Below are 13,259 nucleotides of genomic sequence, written 5' to 3'. Positions count from 1 at the left end.
CCCCAATTGCCTACTCCACTACCTTAGCTTTCCATTACTAAGGATTTTCCCAAATTCATTAATTTAACAACCTTTGAGGATAATTTTAAACCTTGCAAACTCCCTTAAGGTTTCTACCCAAACCTTAAGACACAAACCCACTTAAGGAGATACAAATGAACAAACAAAGAAATAATCCTCACAAGATCACAATGTTTGTAAATTAAGCTCAATTACAAATAGAAACACTTGAGCTAAATGAAAACAATGAAGGCTCACAAGTGTGTGTTTAAAGAAAATTGTTGAGAATTGTAATCACAAGGTTGTTTTTGATTGATTTTTAGGCTTGATAATCTCTCTTCTTGTTGTAGGACTTTTGGAAGTTGATATTTATACCCTTAATTGATTTCCAACCATTGTGGTTGTTGGAGAAAAAAATAGAGCCATTGAGGATGAAATAACTAGTGCATTAATTCACTTACAACGACGAGTATCGATACTTGCTAAAAAGGTATCGATATTTTTTGCATTTAATGCAAAACTCAATGATCGTTGGAGCGACACTAGTGGACTTTTATCGATACCATATGAAAAGTATCAATACTAGATCGATACTTAACTGAATAGGTTGAAAAACAGAATGTCAATTTGGTATCGATTTTTAAAAGATTATCGATATTTTGGAAACTATCGATAATTGGCCAAAAAGAATCAAAACTTTTTTCCCTAGAGCTATACTGACTAGTTTTAAAAACAGTTTAACTAATTGAAAAAAAAATTCTAACTTGATTGAAACCATTTTTACTGTATTTAAAGGTTGATTCAAAAAAAATTCTAAGAGTTCAAAATAATTGGTTCAAATTTTTATCTTTTAGACTTCATTTGAAACATTATTTTGTCAATTTTGTTCAATTTTAACTTTTATTCAAAAACACTTTAATTTTTTATATTCAAAATATTTTATCAAATAAAGCTTTGTATAACACTATTTAATTACAATTTGTACTACAAAATATGACATAGAGAATTATGATATAATTAGACTCTCTCAACTAAAATCGTCGAGAAATTATAATTATTTATAATTATAAGAGAGTGTAACTATTATCCTAATAATTGCAATTTCATAAAATTACTATGTGCTATCCAAACAAAACTTTAATAAGGTTAATAAATATTTCATCAATATTTTTCAAACAATGAGATAATGTGAATTTTTTTATCAAACTTAAAAGAGATATGAATACTTTCTGTATTAAAATTATTAAATTTAATATTAATTTCAAGTTAATTTTATGATTATTAATATGCCATTAATTATATGTTTTTAGTAACATTTTCATTTGTTAATTTTTCATTATTGAAAGAAATTAATTGAATGAAATTATTTATTTTGAATTTAATTCGGCCACTGCATTGAAATAAGGAAAATTAAGTAAAAAAAATACATTATCCTACAAAATCACTAAGCCATCTAACATTACCATTTGTCATTCAATTGTTGCATACCATGGACAGTGCCTCGGTTTTGCATTTCCTAAAACCTGATACCAGGCCACTAAACCCTCTGCGGGTGAGAAAAACAATCATTTCCTAAATAAAACTAAAGAACAGAAAAATGTAAACCCTAAAACTTAATTTCCCTTGCCCTCTCTTTCTGTTGCTGCGTCACCGGATGTCTCTTCTACAATAGACCTGGTAAATAAACCCATTGTCCTCATCTTAATTTTTCCTCCCAGATGTTGACCCTTTCTCTTCTCCGGACTCAACCCACCACAACCACCGATATTCTTTCACTAAGCACTTCTCCCTTGATCCCTTAGTGCTATGGGTTCAACCTCTAATGGAGCTTCTTCCACCCAGAAAGTCGAAGAGTCGCTTCTTCTTCCCCAGGCAGCCATCGCATGCGCTGCTCCGTTGGCTTCTCGCGGTACGTAATGGAACACAATATTCCAGAAATTTCTTGACTTTTCTTTTATTTCGTTTATAAAACCCCTAATAATTGATCTGTCGTTTCCTGGATTGTAGCTTTTTTATGACGATTCTTGAGTCCTCTTCGATGATTACACTGCCAAACCCCATTTCTTCTGCAAAGATAACTCCTTAAAGGCATGCATACGCTTCGGAGGTTGTCGGATCTCAAACGTTGTTGATCGAGTAAGTACATGAACCCATAACTAGCCCCATATGATTTCTGATGATTATTTTCGAAACTATTTTGTTGCTTTGTTGTTGAAACGCGGTATCAAAGTTGACTTTTACTTGACTTTCTGTTGGGGGTTCCCACTGGGTTTTCTCTGTAACATGTTTGCATTTCAGTGCTTCCTATAGCATGTCAATTTCAGTTATATATGCTTTGATAAAGGCCACTATCTCGTATATTCTTTGTCGAATACCTTTGTGGTAGTATTTGTTCCTGTTATGCCATATTGCCAATAGCGATACTGCTAGGCATGTACATTTATATGCATTATTGATATTGAACGTTTCAGCTAACCATTGTTTCCATTCTTGATTTTCATGTATGGGCACCAATGTCACTGTCATTTGCTAGAGGTAATGTTGCAATATTGAAAAATATGGCTAACTGACTCATCTTGTTCTCCACATAGCGGGCATAGGGCAACATATCTCAGCCTACGGGCTTTTAAGTTACTTAATGTAGGCAAGAAATTACTTGTAATTATTCTCCATAGATTGAGTCGTACCTTGCTGGGAATCTTTAGGCTCCAAGTTTTTGTATAATAACTTCTAGTTAGTTCCAGATATGTTGTTAGTTCATTTCCCAGCAGGTTTAATTCCTCTATGACACATCGTCTGTAACCATTTTTTGTCATGTATTCCCTCTACCTGTCACCTCGCCAAACCTTTGTATCTGGTTGTAAGGTGTTCCCTAAGGGGATGGAGCCAATTATCTTTGCTTGTTCTTCAGGGAAAAGCCCTCTTAAGATTTCTTCATTCCAGGTAACAAATTCATAGTTAATTAGATCTGCAACTAAAGTATACTTGTAATCTATATTCTGAAACTGTAATTTTCCTTCTCCAAGAAGCCATGCATCGTTCCATATATATTAACTGATTTGCCATCTCCGATCCTCCAACCCATGCCTAATTCCAAAATACTTCGAGCGCCCCATCTGCTTCTCCATGTAAACGAAGGGTAAGCCCCTAATTCAGCATTCAAAAAGTCACTTCTTGGGTAGCATTTAGATTTCGTTACTTGCGTGAGTAAACTTGTGGGATTGGTGATTAACTTCCACCCCTTGCTTTGCCAACAAGGCATTATTAAAAAACGATAAGTCTCTAAACCCAGCCCCCTTGCACCTTGGGGATACATAATGACGCCCAACTACACCAATGAATACCCTTATTTGTTTTTAAATTTCGCCACCAGAATTTACAGATGTTCTCTAACCCTCGGCATAATGAAATTGGTAATTTGAAACATTGCATAACATAGATTGGGATGGCACGTAAAACTGATTTAATAAACATCTCTTCTCTTTTCCTTCAATTGACAAATTACGAATACTGTAATTTTTCACTTTTGTCAAAAAAAAAAATCTTGATTTTTACTAAGTTGTTTCTCTTTCTCCTTCCCACCATCGTCAACAACCCAAGATATTTATCGAGGTTGTTCGCAATACGAACCACAAATCACTCCATATATACATTTTGACCGCCTCGTTAACGTTGTTACTGGAATATATTAATGATTTTTCGAAATTCACTAACTGTCCCGATATTTTTACGTAATCATTAACAACTGATTTTATGGCTAAGGCTCTTTCCACTATTGCTTTTTCAAATAAAATGTTGTCATCGGCGAAAAATAAGTGGGTTATTGACAAACCACCTCTCCCTATTTTTCCGTTCTATTCTTCATTCCCTTTTTGCGATATTAAGAAGTCTTGAAAAACCCTCAGCGCAAATGATGAATATATATGGGCTTAAAGGATATCCTTGCCTTATTCCTCTAGTGGGGTTGAACTTAAATCCTTTCCCTCCATTAAACACAACTGAGTATGAAACGCTTTTGATGCAACACATGATCAATGAAACCCACTTGTCATAAAATCAAAGCTTTTTCGTCATATTTTCAACAAAAGTCCATTCTACCCTATTTTATGCTTTGCTCATGTCTAGTTTTAGAGAAAATTTTCCTAGTCCATATCTTTTTTTTTCTTCAAAGAATGCAATAGTTCATATTGCACTAATATGTTTTTAGTAATTTGTCTGCCTGGTACAAATACACCTTGTGTTTCTTCAATGCAGTAGCTAAGGGCCTTTCTAAATCTGTTGACTATATATTTTGAGATTATTTTATAAACTACATTGCAAAGGCTAATTGGCCTAAATTGCCCCATATTTTTTGGTGTTTGAACTCTAGGAATTAGGACAATGTTGCTACTGTTAATAGCGCCAAATTCTTTTTGATTGTTCAAAATTACTAAACAGAGTCTAGACAAATCCTTCCTTACAATATGCCAATATTGTTGAAAGAAAAGAGCAAAGAATCCGTCCGTACCTTAAGACTTTAGAGGAGCCATTAATTTTAACACTTCCCACAATTCTTTTTCTTTAAAACTAGCTGATAATTCCTCGTTAATGCAAGGTTGAATTTTTATCCATAAATTTTTGCAATCCTGTAAGGATTTTAAGGAGAAAAGATAGTTGAAATATTTTGTCGCTAAAGCTAGAAATTCTTAATCTCTCTCGATCCATCTGCCATTTTCATCTTCAAGCCCTTTTACTGTGTTTCTTTTCTTGCAATAGGACGTATAGTTGTGAAAGAAAGTTATATTATGATCACCCATTCTAAACCAGTTTTTCCTTGCTCGTTGCTCCCAAAAAAATTCTTCTTTATTAGCTTCCATATTTAATGCTAGCCACTCTTCTTCGGGGTCTTCATTATTAAGTTCAGTGAGCTTTTGGCTTAACTCTTTTCTTGTTTTGTGTCGAATGCCTTTATTGATCTTGACCCATTCTTTTAAGGAGTTACCCAAACTTGTAAGTTTCCCCGGGAATTCTTCATTAATTGAGTCCCATATTCTTTTCACTTGTACCTCAAAATCTTCTTCAAGTATCCATTCTGCGTTGAAACAGAAGGGGAATTTTCTTCTTATTGTTATACCACCTCGATGCCCCAAAGTATCCAATAGCAGTGGATAGTGGTCCGAGAAACAGTGTGTTAAATGAAGCAAATAGTAACTAGGAAAACAACTCCACCATTCTGGATTTGCCACTCCTCTATCTAATCTTTCTCCTATATTATTTTTCGCTAGTCGTCCTCTTTCCCACGTAAACCATTGCCTTGAAAAGCCAAGGTCACTTAATTCACAATCTTCCAAGACCCTAGAAGTTACCATTTGTCTTTCTTCTCACAACCTTCCCCTTTTTTTCTCAAATGAGTACATTGTTTAACTGAAATCTCTCATGACTAGCCAATGGAGTTGACAATCCTCATGCAAGCGGCATAGCTTATTCCATGAATCCCTCATTAGATGATCTATCGGGGATCGATAAAAACCTATAAATCTCCATTCGACCTCTTCGCTCTCTTCGTTGACCTTTACATAAATATACGAGCTAGAAAAACTTTTAATATCTATAGATAAGTTTTCTTTCCATCCTAAAAAGAGACGTCCTCTAGATCCACCCGCACCCTCATCAATCCTATCTACATATCCACACTTTTTCTGTATTTGTTTCATCTATTTTTAACTAAATTTTGTTTCTATAATGAACAAAATCTGGGGTTGGTACTGTCTCAGTTAATTTTTGAGACATCTTATTGTCTGTGGTTGCCCCAAACGGCGGAGGGTTTTCATTGGGACCGATCGGCCTACTTGTTAGTGGCTGCCGATAAATTGATGTTTAGTTTTCATACTTATAGTGAGTGTCTCCTCTAGTTGATTCACCCTCTAACATTTCTTTCCTTCTAGGATGCCAATTGGATCCTCTTCGTGGTCTTTGTCCATCCTCCATAAAGGGTTATGCTCCAAATTATTGTCAATACCATATCCGCCGGCACCTCTTCGGTAGTTCTCAAGAATGCCTCTATCGTTGGGCCTTGTTATTACTTCTTTACCCATCATCTTGGATGATTGGGTTTCCAATGCACCAACCAGCATTGCTCTTCCCTTTTGCTCCTCAACACTACTTCCACTTTTTACCATATTTCTTGGCTCTTCTCGCAACCATCTACTCTCAAATTGTACATTCGGTCTTGGTAGGCCCCTTAGAGAAATATCCCATCCCCGATTCATCTATTATATTTTTGTAGTTAATGATAAAGGGTAAAGACTCTCTTCATGCCCTAACCTTCCATATAAAAAACAAAATAACGATAGCTTTTCATATTGGAAAGTGGCATAGGTAGATTTGTTCTTTCCATATATTATGCACTTTCTTTTTTTCAAGGGCTTCGTACATCTAAGCAAACCTTAACTCTTCTTCACGTCTTTTGTTATTATGGATGCATCGTATTCTAAGAAGCGTCCAATGAAATTACCCAACTGTCTTGCCATTCTTTCTGACATAGAACCAAGGGGTAGATTAATGGGAATTTGTACCAAAAAATTCGAGAAAATCAAAGAAAAAGAATTAGGTGTCTATTGAAAAACCATGGTATGTCATCCGTTACCTTCCTTAGATCCAACTTGTTATAAAAACGAAAGAGGATTCTTTTGTCTTCGATTTTTGTTATGGAAATACCTTCAATTGGATGCCATAGTTTAGCAAGAACAAACACCATAGATGGGAAGTGGACTGCACTATTTGTTAGGATCTTTCCTACCAATTACACAAGTTAAATTCATCATCGCTTTCCTTTTCTTCTTCTTGATCACGAACAGGTTCCTCTTCCTCATCAGCTATGTTTAAATTTGTCATCTCTTCCTCTATTGCCTTGTTTGTTAGGCCCAAGTTCTTTGGATCTATTTTGCTTTTTCTTTAAATCTCTAAAAACCTAACAGTAATGGAAATGAACAATGAATGTTGCGATTGCTTCTCGATAGAATCGCTAACAAGTCCTGTGCATACTACTCTATAGACTACCGTCTACACTGTTTTTGTTTTTTTCCTTAGTTTGAAACCCTGGAAAATTTAAAGAAACGGGGACCAACCCCTACAACTGCTACTATCGTCTGACTAAATACAAATGAAAATAAAACCTAAACTGCTACTATCGGTATACATCCTCAGGACCAGATTTTTTAAAGTTACAAATTTTAGTGTAATCAAGAATTTATTTTTTGTATAAATAAGTTATTAAAAAGAAACAAAAAGTAAAAGAGAAGATAAACAAATATTTCATTAAGAATAGATTTTTAAAAATAAACTTTAAGATCTCATGATTGTGTCGGTTCTTAGTCTATATCTATTCTGATCTATTTTTTACCATGTTTGGATTTCTATAGATTTATTCATGTCTAGATTAATTGAATGAAATTATTGAAATGCTTAATTAATGCCAACCATTAAAGGAATTTAATGACAAATTAATAATCTTCTTAAAAAGTAATGTTTATAATAATTTAAGATAGAAATTTAAATGACTCATCTATGGGTTATAGTTATAATTCAAAGGGGTAATGGTAGGGATTGCATTTTGATTTCTCTACTAAAAAGTAGGTGTAAATTAATTTTCGTTAATTTTTCCTATTAAATGGTGATAGTTAAATCTAAAAATTATTTTTATTAGTAAACTATAAAAATGGTCATCCAATTGTGTCTTTCATTCTAACTTAGTCACTTAAGTATTAATTTTTCATTTAATCACTGAACTTTTCAAAATTTAATATTTTATTCACTCTCGTTGATGTGGGTATTTTTATTAGTTTAATAATAAAATTAGCCCTCTAATGTTTAAATATTCTATAAATTTGATCCTAAATATGAAAATTTTAACAAATTTAGCCCTCAATGTTTACAAAATTTATCATTTTAGTTTTAATTCTAAAAACTTCAATAAATTTGGCCCTCAATATAACAAAATCAAACAATTTAGTCCTAACTTTAAAAATTATTTTAAAAAAAAAATCATTTTTAACCCTTTATAACCCATTGGCTAACCCATGTAAGATATTAAAATAAGAAAAATAGTATCATCTTTCAAGTCACTTGCATTTGTTTCTTTTACTATAATTTAGGCTTCATGCTGGACCAAACCAATTGATTTGGAACCTATCTTTGATAAATTGGTTGCATTACTACTAGAACATATAGCATTTTTAATGCCTTTATTTTCTTTTAGATCTTAATTTTTGTGTTTTATCTTAACTTTTTTGAGTTCTTTTGTAAGTGACTTAAAAGAGGGTAAGATGGGTTATAAAGGGCTAAACATGATTTTTTTTAAAAAAAAACATTTTTTAATTTTTAGAGTTATGACTAAATTGAAAGATTGTGTAAATGTTGAGGGCCAAATTTATTGAAATTTTTAGAATTAGAACTAAAATGTCAAATTTTGTAAATATTGAAGGCTAAATTTGTTGAATTTTTTATATTTAGGATCAAATTGATAGAATGTGTAAACATTAGAGGACTAATTTTGTTACTAAACCAATAAAAAAAAGCCAACATCAACCCGGAGTGACTAAATATTTAATTTCAAAAAGTTTAGGGATTAAATCAAAATAATTAATGGTTGAGTGATCAAAATAGAATAGAAGACATAGTTAGGTGACCATTTTCATAGTTTATCCATAAAAAATAATTTCTAACATATATTTAATGTTCCACGTCATCATTTAGCAGAAAAAATTTAAGGAAGTGACTAATTTATATGTTTTGAAATGGGTTAAATTAGCAGAATATGCTATTTTTTTTAATTAGGCCTTTAGGCCGTTTTAAACTTTAATTAGGGAAATAGGTCGTTTTTATAAGAGAGAAAGTGAAAGCGCCCCCAGCTGGGCGCACTTTCACTTTCTCTCTCCAAGGTTAGGGCTTTTTATTTTTTCAAGGCTAGGGTTTTTAAGGTTTTTATAGGTTAGGGTGTTTTGAAAGTGTACAGGGTTTTTGACTGAAACGACGGAAGTTTTTAGGTAGTTTTGAGGCGTCGAGGATTTGATAACGCCCTTCAGTACACATACATCTCATATGTCATGGCGGGATAGGATCATCACCTTAAAAACTCATCGTGGAGAAATCGAGTTTTAAGGTAACAATGCTTGATATGTTCAAGGGGCGAAGTCTAGGTGGAGATCCCAGTTGGCAACTATGATGCGGTTATAGGTTCGAGTATAATCGGGGTGCTAGGTGACGATCATTACACAGTCAGGAGTTCAACCTTTTTGGATACCCGCAAACAATACCCTATATATACCATACATAAGGTTGAGGCCATAATCATATAGAAAAACTCTAGGAATTTTTAATCTAATCAATTTAATTTTTTTCTCTATTTCCAAGTATTCGGTATCTTTAACCTTTCATTCATATCCGAAGGCTGACACTGAGGTGGACACAAAAGGATTCTTATGTGGAAAGCAGATGTTCTGGCATAGTAAAGGTCAAACTCGGGTTGGTCCGACAGCAGTTGTAGTTATTAATGAGTTGTATCTTCGCCCCGAAAGGAGCATCACCTTTATTGCATCCTAACAGTCGCTTTCCACCTGAGAGTCCTCTTGCATTTACGACGGTGCCAACCTTTGAATAAGAATGAAGGTTAAAAGCACCAATTGCCTGAAAATGAAGAAAAAAATTACACCGATTATAGTAGGAAGTCCAAAAGTTTTTCCGTATGAATATGCCCTTAATCTTTTGTACGGTATTTATAGGGCATCATTTTTGGGTATTCAAAAAGATTGAGCTTGTGGCCTCATAGCGACTATCAACTGACTCCTATTTTATACTCTGATCTATTACCGCATAACGACCATCGATTGAGACCTCTACATCGACTTCCACCATTAACTGTAGAAAGCAAAATCACCCCATAACCAACTTCCCTAGGATAGGCTTTGGAGGAAATAATCTCATCTCGGCATGATATATCAAATGTGTGCGGGAAAGCTCCCCTTCTGGGTGAGCTTCCTCCGACAAATTTCCTTTCTTTTGAGAGTGAAAGTACCTTTTCAAATGCCTATAGAGCATATTATACAGAGTAGAATCTCTCGGGAGCACATGTGTGATGAAATTATATGAGTTCTGAACACGTTTTGAAAATTATTTACACCATACAATATGCAAGAAATGTGTGTATTCGTAAACGAAATTCAAAACACGTATTCTCTTTCTCTGTACATAATTCTCTTATAAAAGGGGCGTAATTTTAATAAAATAGACACGCATCAAGTTATTATCAAATAGAAGAACCTAATGTTGTAAGAGTTGTGTGTACTTCTTTGGAAAACTTTCTACTTATTTTTTTGCCTTTGTTCATCCAATTCGTGACCGATATTGAAATGAGTCAACGAGTGAAATTCGTTATATACTATGACAGTTAAATCTATAATACAGAGGTCAGGTTGGTGTTTGTAGGAGCGAAGTCCGTGGAATTTGCATTCAATAGTACTACTCCAATGTGTGAGGGATAGAACCAAATCAGGAAGAAAGTTGGTGGATCAACTAGGAAAGAATTACAAGGTTTCAATGCAGATTTAATTCTTCTGTTGACCCTATAAGTATGAGTTATTCGATGTGATTAGCAAGACACATCTTAAGACAACTATATCATTACACATCTTAAGCATAAATATTGTTATTGAGTTATACGTCAAGTTCACTGATACTGATAGATTAGGCCCATCTTTGATTACTGTCACGACGAATATGGGTATCGAAGTTGAATTAGAAAGTCTTACTACACGATTGTGCTGTGGGTTTTTTGGCCTGTTACAAAGCGGCTACTATGATGTTTTCAAAACATTTATGGGTAGAGACATTGGTCTCCGATATCGATATAAACTTTAGGGGTCAATACCAGTTAGGGTATCAGCATAACCTAAATTTAGACACTTTGGGCTCGACATTCAATCAGTGCGTTCGATTTTAACTTTGGCACTAGATCAATGTTATGGGGCTAAAGTAGTTATACCGGGGGATCATCAACGTACATCGAGTATTAACCCATTGAATATTTTGGTTGGCACATGGGTTATAGGAGAATCGATGACCTACTTCTTTCAACAGGGGCCAACGAGGTTACGTCAAACGCCATGCTTGAAGGTGACAATGAAGGAAAGGACGAGGAAGGAGATGCGCGTGAAGAAGAAGGAGTTATAGATGCAAACAAGGGGGAGGAGTTAGAACCTGTGCCAATTCAGCAGCGCGGTCTAGAAGGTTCAGAAGTGGCACTATGTTTTAAACCAGATCCAGTTACAACGGAGCTAGAACTTTACAAGTTAGACGATGACATCTCGGACAATTCTCAGATCCAAATGCGTAATTCAGGGCTATGAAACTCTGTCCCACATGACAAATGGCCTATCGGTCGATGGTGGTATAGAGTTTTTACAGCATCCACATAGAAAACCTGATCATGCAAGCACATATTATGATTGACGAGTACTGGAAGTTGGAAAGGAAACCTAACAAATATGCTTTCTTTGTTGCACTGAAGTGGTGTAGCTTCAAGAACAGTGTGAACTACTACATCATGAAGTCCTGTTCTAAAAAAATTAAAGAAAAATGCACAATGAAGGATAAGAGGTGTAAGTGAAAAATCATGGCGTCTTACCGGAAGAAAACCAGGATGTGGACGATAAAGAAGTATTTCGGTCCCCATATATGTGTTGCGACAGGTGCAAGTGAGGACCATCCGAGGCTAGACTCAGATATGATTGCTGACATTATTCTACCAATTGTGAAGGCCAGTCCCTAGATTCAAATACAGTGCTGATTGTGAACATATATAGCTAGTACTATTACACTCTAATGTATTACAAAATATGAGTTACAAAACAGAAGGCTATGGAGAAGTTACATCACGGGTGGGAGGGTTCGTATAACTATTTATAGCAATGGTGTTAAACATTAGATTGGTACGTACCAGGTTCCGTAACTGATCTCAAAACGAGCCCAATATACTACGACGACCAGTTTATCCTTAGAAAAAGAGTATTTCACCAGTTCTTTTGGACCTTTGAGCAATGTAAAGAGGTATTTCAGCACTATAAGCCTATGGTTCAGATTGATGGCACCTAGCTATATGGAAGGTATCAACAATGTCTCCTTGCTGTTTCTCATGATAGTAATAAAAATATTCTTCTTATATGAGCACATGACGTCAAACTTGGCCGAGTGTATCAATTTCATACTGAAAGGGACGCGTCATTTATCGATAACATCGGTTATCAAAGAGACATACTTTCGACTGGTCGTCTTATTTCTTAGAGAAGGATGACGTATGTTAAACAGATAGCAGGCTGCGGTACATTATACAATGACGTGATAAAATAGATTTGACAAAGTACAACAGGAGCGAACACCATGTATGTACTGTGCCACTTATATCGAAACCTCAATTTTTGAGTTATGTAGCACGCTAGGCCCGACCAGGAAATGTCAGGTGCATCATATCATGTGAACCTAATGGAAGAGACCTGCGATTGTGGAAGGTTCCAAGCACTTCGATTTCTATGCTCATATGTAATTACCGCATATGTGAACATATGGATTGAGTATGCACCTTATATCAATAACGTTTACCGACTATAACGCATTCACAGTGCGTGGAGTCTTGAATTCCCATCTATCCAAGATGAGAGTATGTGACCATTGGTGTATAACGCACAGTTGGAGTTGGTGTATAACAATGGCTTGTATCTCATTCCGAAAGGTCGCCTAAATTTTACCCGGATAAGGAACAACATGGATATTTAAGAGAGAGACTGTCAACAGAAATTATGTAGGTATTGTAGAAACCTAGGGCATATGAAGACAACATGTTTTCTGTATAGAGATATGTTGGGGTCTCAGCGTTAATAACAATACTTTCTACCAAATTTTATATTTGTTAGAGTGTTTCGCATATTCCTTTTGGTTCAATTTGTTATTTATTGTTAACTTACGCATAACTCATGATAGATAATAATAAAAAAATGTATTGTTTGAATGAATAACCTCAGTTTTTTTTTATATTTATGACATATTTATATTTACATCACAATATTGATAACAAAAAATACACTCAATTATGTCATTGGGGAAAATGTGTGTCGCAAGGTGGTGGACAATGGTCGCGTAGAGGATTTCTGCATGGAATTAAGTGTACAACTGGAGGTACATCCGAAGGTGCGGGCTTGTAGACTTCCTCATCATTGCCATTTTCGTCTAAA

General features: G+C 34.7%; 1 long non-coding RNA gene across 1 annotated transcript; it reads left to right on the top strand.

The window, feature by feature from the left end:
- The first annotated feature begins 1,342 nt into the window (after nt 1-1,342).
- LOC108472570 (uncharacterized) lies at nt 1,343-2,917 on the top strand. The gene is made up of 3 exons (XR_001869561.2): nt 1,343-1,909; nt 2,008-2,136; nt 2,534-2,917. It is a non-coding gene; the product is annotated as an uncharacterized LOC108472570 (long non-coding RNA).
- The last annotated feature ends 10,342 nt before the right edge of the window (nt 2,918-13,259 follow it).

This window comes from Gossypium arboreum, chromosome 11 (genome assembly GCF_025698485.1).
Source record: "Gossypium arboreum isolate Shixiya-1 chromosome 11, ASM2569848v2, whole genome shotgun sequence".
Lineage (NCBI taxonomy): Eukaryota > Viridiplantae > Streptophyta > Magnoliopsida > Malvales > Malvaceae > Gossypium > Gossypium arboreum.
Note: the sequence above shows the minus strand (reverse complement) of the source record. Positions and strands in the feature narration are given on the sequence as shown.